The sequence below is a fragment of the Ursus arctos genome, unplaced genomic scaffold (genome assembly GCF_023065955.2).
Source record: "Ursus arctos isolate Adak ecotype North America unplaced genomic scaffold, UrsArc2.0 scaffold_12, whole genome shotgun sequence".
NCBI classification, from domain to species: domain Eukaryota; kingdom Metazoa; phylum Chordata; class Mammalia; order Carnivora; family Ursidae; genus Ursus; species Ursus arctos.
The window spans coordinates 30,650,235-30,656,234 of NW_026622786.1; positions in this window are offsets into that span (position 1 = coordinate 30,650,235).

The window sequence follows — 6,000 nt, forward strand, 5'->3', positions numbered from 1 at the left end:
CTTCCAGATATTGATTAGTGCTCTGAACGACATAAAGTGGAAGGATGTATTAGTGACTAGAAAGGAAGCACCATGATGGGAGCCAATAGGGAAAGAGAGTATCAGGCAAAGGATAGAGCAAGTGCAGAGGCAGGAATGAACTTGGTATGTTGGGAGAGGTAGTAAGGGGGAGTGTAAAGTCACAGAAAATCAGCATCTGACAGTCACTCTATGACCATGATAAACCAAAACAAAAATCAAAGTTACTTTTGTAATTATATATGTAACCTAATCTGAACATAGGCAAAACATAAGCATTGTCTGAGCCACAAAAATGAGCAAACATTTTCCTATCCTCATTAATATGAGTGACTGCTGCTGTTTTACCAATTACAGTTTTAGCCTCAGTCCAGTAGCTAATACTCAGTAATTCTAGATAATACTTATTAAAATTTCCAGTTATAAAATTCCTCCTGCCTCCTACAGCTTCCAATCCAGAGCAAAGCCCTTCTTCCTTGAACCCTTCCCTAAACCACCTAACAAGTACAAATTTTTAATACCCTTTTACTGAGATGCCCAAGGTTCTCCATGGTGTGTATTCTCACTTACTAAAACAATAAACCCAGCTTGTTCAACTATAGTTATATTCCCAGTGGTCTTAGATTGGTGGGCATTGACAATAATCAAGTCTGAGAGGCCTATTAGATATCCACATAATAATGTCAAATAAACACATGGATATATTGGTCTGAGTCAAGGCTAAAGACATAAAATTGGTAGTTATGAGTTTATACATGAAACCTAAAACCTTGGAACTACATGAAATTATCTAGGCAGACTATAGACAGAGGAGCTATGAGAACCTCTGACATTTCAAATTTGGGTAGAGGAAGAAGAGCTAGCAAGAGACTGAGAAGGAACAACCTGTGAGTTAAGAAGTTGATGTCATAGAAGTCAAAAGAAGAAAGTTTTACAGTTGAAAGGAAGTGGTCAACTATAGCAAATGCTGCATAGAAATCATGTAGTGAAGACAGAGAAATGACCAATGGATTTGGCAGCATAGCAATCATTAGAGTCTCTGGCAAAGAATAGTTTCAGGGTGTAGGGAGGCAGAAAGACTGAAGTGCACCAAAGAACAAAAGATGAACAAGTGTGGACAAGTCTTAAGGTTTGGTTTCTTTGGTTGGTTTCTCGGAGTTCTTTTTGGTGGGGCGGAAGTGGGGGAATGAAGATCAGAGAAATAGGATGGTGGCTAGAGTGGGTTAAATAGAGCAAGGGAAGTTTTTTGTTAATGTTGTGTTGGCAAATAAATGCTTATATTATGGTGGAAATGATGTGGTACAGAGAGAAATTGTTGATGTTGGAGAAAAAGGGAATACCTAACCGGAATGAAATTATAGGGGAGCATGAAGGAATGGATCCGAAGCATAAGTGGGCCTTTGAAAAGAGCCTAGATAGAATAGAACGGAAAAAACAAAACAACCCCCCCAAAATAATAATAATAATAACAATAACCACCACTACCACCACCACCAGCTAGATTCCCATCCTTTTAACAGGAGGGAAAAACAGAAGATGAATTCAGATGCAGATGGTTTGTGTATGGGTGGGAGGATAAAGTAGTTCCTACCAGATCACATGCATTTACTTAATAAAATGAGATGAGGTCTTCAGCTGAGAGTGAGGCAAAAAGCGGGTAAGAGGATGGAGGGGTGAGACGGCCAGAGATATATTCTGAGAGTGAGAAGTTGAACTGTGGAAAGATTGTGATATTGCCAGCTGGATTGGGTGCCTATTTTCAATTTAAAGTGAGTACAGATGGCGTGGTGGTATGATTTTTCTCAATTAACCTTCAGTCAAGAGAGGGCAGACATGGAAAAGAATGGTTGGATTTAACTGAGGATGAATATCACACAGAGGGTCAAGTGAGGGTGTTTATAAGGAAGTGATTGTAATGCTGCATCATGGAATCTTTGGGAAGCAAGAAGGAAAGGTTATAGGAAGGTGATAGATACTGATACATAGATTGACAGATCAATACATAGATAAAAAGTGCTGGGAACTACGGATTGAAAGTCTCTCTGTAATCTAAGAATTGGTATAATTGAAGAATAAGGATGAGCTAAAAGTATGGAGCTGGTAGATGGTGCACAGAACGGTGAAAATTGGGATTTCAGAGAGAATAGCGTTCAAGAGGGTAGTTAACTTTCCTGGAGAAAAATATCTGTTTTGGTGCGAAAAGATTGTGTTATCCTGAGTCCAAAACCCATGCTCTGGCCACGGAGATTTCAGTTATTTTGCTTTATCCACTTTCTCCCCAAGCAGTAAGTAATATCCCCTCCTCCCAGTTCCATTCGTATTTTATGCGTGCTGCCATTTCAGCACACAGGCATAGGAAAGACATGAAGAATCTGGGCCCTACCACAGACCTACCGGATCAGACTCTTCAGTAAAACAGGCTCCCCAGGTTATTTGTATGATCTCTAAAGCCTCAGAAGCACTGTTCTAGAACACTTGTTCTCAACCTTGCCTGCACATTAGAATCACCTGAGAAGCTGTTAAAATTCTGAAGCCCAGACTATACTTCAGACCAATTACATCAGAATTTCTGGGGGCGAAATCCAAATATCAGATTCCTTTAAAGCTCTGCCATTTGACTCCAATGTGCAACAGGGTGAAAACCACTAATTTAGATTTGGTCATGTTACTCTGTAAAGCTTGTTATTATAATCCTTGCCAAAGTTATTTCCCCTCATTTTAATCATACAATTACTTCTGTGGTCTTTAACCTCTCCTTTGTATCTTTTACATAAGTGCACAGTAATTCCTTATTTGAATGGCTGTATCTTGTGTCTCAAATTGTTGATAAGCTTTATACTAGGTGTGTAGCCCGCATGCCTTAATATCTGAGTAAGAGACACTCAGTCTCTATTTCAGAAATGTAAAATGGACAAAACACGTGCTTGGTTTTGCTGGAGGGATTGAGTTAGATAAAGTGAGATAAGACATGTAAAGTGCTTAGCCTAGTAAGCCTGAGTATGTTAGCTCATTTAATTTATAGTCGGGAGTTTTCCCTCTTTCCCTATGTCCTATCCCCAGTGCTGTCCACAAAGTAGAAACACAATAAGTGGCTATGGAATTAATGAACAATTAGAGTTTCGGTTTTATTAAAATTTTTTAAATTTTTTACTTTTTTTAGAGAGGGAGAGAGACAGAGAGTGAGGACGGAGGGGCAGAGGCAGAGGGAAAGAGGGAATCTTAAGCAGGCTCCATACCCAGCACAGAGCCTGATGCAGGACTTGATCTCACAACTCTGAGATCATGACCTGAGCCAAAATCAAGAATCGGACAGTCAACTGTCTGAGCCACCCAGGTGCCCCTAGAGTTTAGGTTTTAAATAACTGCGTTTTTATCTCCAGGAGCAAATAGAAGATGGGTTGATTTAATGATTGTTGAATTTTACTTATAAAATTCGGTTTAATAATACAAATGGGCATATAACTGACATTTAATTATTAAATAAAAATTTAATAATTGTTGACTTGTGGTTTGAATTCATAGTTGTTACTTAGGGGTGTTGGTAACCATGTAACACAAAGTTTTCTTTAGGGTCAGACCGGTGCCTTCACTATTTTTCCTTCACAGCATGTTTATTTGGCCTCCACAGGTGTGTGTGTGTGTCTCATTTTTATCTTTTGTGTGTATCTATGCATCCTCCAACGTTTGAAGGTTCCGTTTCTCCAGATATCCCAGCTCAGGATCCGTCCCTTTCCTAATTCATGGTTAACTCCTTATGAACCACCTACAAGTAAACTTATCATGTGCTGTTTTGTTTTGTAATTAACTATTGAACAATTTAATTCCTTATTAAATATACTTTCATGGTCTCTGAAGTACACTGCTCTTCTGTGCATTTCATGTTCCGACTTGACTTCGATCTTGTGCAGAAGGACCTTGCCTTATAAGGATCTCTTTTATTCTTCACAGCGCTTAATTCCATACTAGCCACAGGGTAGGTGTCTTACTAATGCTTTCTGCAGTCATCATCAACATGTACTGAGTTTTTTCAGTTTTTATTTTTATTCCAGTTTGTTAACATACAGTGTTATATTCGTTTACGATGTACAATGTATGCACTGAGTTTTTGATCCTATATAAATGAACTCATATTCTGAGGAAGGGAGTGTCTTTATCCAGTAGTAATGAAGGATAGTCAGAAGAAAGGCAGGCAGGGACCAGGGAACCTAGTCACCCTAAGAGGAAACTGCCCTTAAAGGGACTTTATACCACCCTGGAAGGACACACCACCCTTTCCCACGTGATAGATAGATGACAACAACCTGACTGAGTGACAGGCACACAGAAGGTTAATCAGATTAAAACAGCCCTTCAAGCCCATAAAAACCCCTAGACTTAGAAGCTCCGGTGGCGACTCTCTCGGGTCCCCTCCCTCTTCCGGAGCTTTATACTGTCCCTTGATCCTCTTGCTCATTAAACTTTGCTTTGCTGCCCACCACTCTTCATCTGGTCTACCACTTTCATTCTTCAAAGAAGCAGTGGGACCAAGAACCGTGATCTCAAAAGAAAAAGAAATCCTGTAACAGTAGGTTGTTCTCTCTTTCCTCCACTTCCACAGGAGACAGTTAAGGATTACCAAGAAGGGGAAACAGAGAGTTGGGGACTGAGACTTAGAAGAGACAGAAGCAGAAACCATTGGAATAGGAATCTGGAGGTAGTTTTATTTCAAAAGCATGAGAAAGCTCTACAATGATTTTAGGCAACTGATATCAGAACAGGGCTTTTTACATAAATCCTTCTATGGTTCTAAGTTGTGTCTGAGAAAAGACAATGACTATGTAAAATAACTGTTTTGAATTCTTCATCTTCAAAGATAAGAGATAGGGAATGCAAAGAGAAAGTAAGAAAGAAAGCGGAAGTAGGAAAGGGAGTTAACCTGTGAAAGTGCAGACCACTGGGCTGGCTTTAATCTTATTATTCTAGATGTCCTGTAAGAAAGGGGAAAAGTAAATGGGGGAGGGGGTGAGGGCCCTTCAGAGGGGGACAACCGTGTTGGTAGGTCTTATCCACTGGAGAGAGAGGTGGAAGACTTGAGTGGAGAGAACTGAGCAGTGCTTCTAGAAACACCGCTTCCCAGGCCCGGCAAGATGCCCATCCCTGTATCCCTGTTGACAGGAGCAGGGAGGGACCAGATGGGCTGGACGATGGGACAATGGGTGCCTCATCACTAAGAGGTGGTCTCCCCAGTGATTTGGCGCTACATAAGACACCCCCCTGGATGGGGCGCCTGGGTGGCACAGCGGTTAAGCATCTGCCTTCGGTTCAGGGCGTGATCCCGGCATTATGGGATCGAGCCCCACATCAGGCTCTTCCGCTATGAGCCTGCTTCTTCCTCTCCTACTCCCCCTGCTTGTGTCCCCTCTCTCGCTGGCTGTCTCTATCTCTGTCGAATAAATAAATAAAATCTTAAAAAAAAAAAAAAAGACACCCCCCTGGAATCCTTGCATAATTCCTGCCAGGATTAGAGGGGATGCAGAGAATGAATTTCCCACCATCTCAGCAGAATGATGTCCCAGAGGCAAATTAAATTGGATTCAGATAAATAAATGGAGTTTTTTGGACAGCCGAGTTGGAAGTCAAACTTGCTTGATGAGTTCACACAGTAGCAGATAAGTCAGGACTTATAATTCTATTCTTCATGTCCCAAAGCCTGTGCATTTTCCCTTGGAGAAGTAAGCAAGTTAGAGGGACAATTAAGCCATTGTTTACCTGGGCTGGGGCATGGGGTACGGTATGGCCCCAAGTCCTCCTATGTTTATATAGTTGTGTTAAAAATCTTTCCCTGTCAGCAGACCTCTTCTCACCCTCAACCCCTTAACACAGTTCCCTCTCAAAACCTTTTACTCCTGAGTGCTAAGTAAAGCAGAAATTTTTGACAAATAAGCAATCATTTAGGGCTGTCCTCCAAGGTGGCTAAGAGTGAATTCTATCATGTCGGAGTCA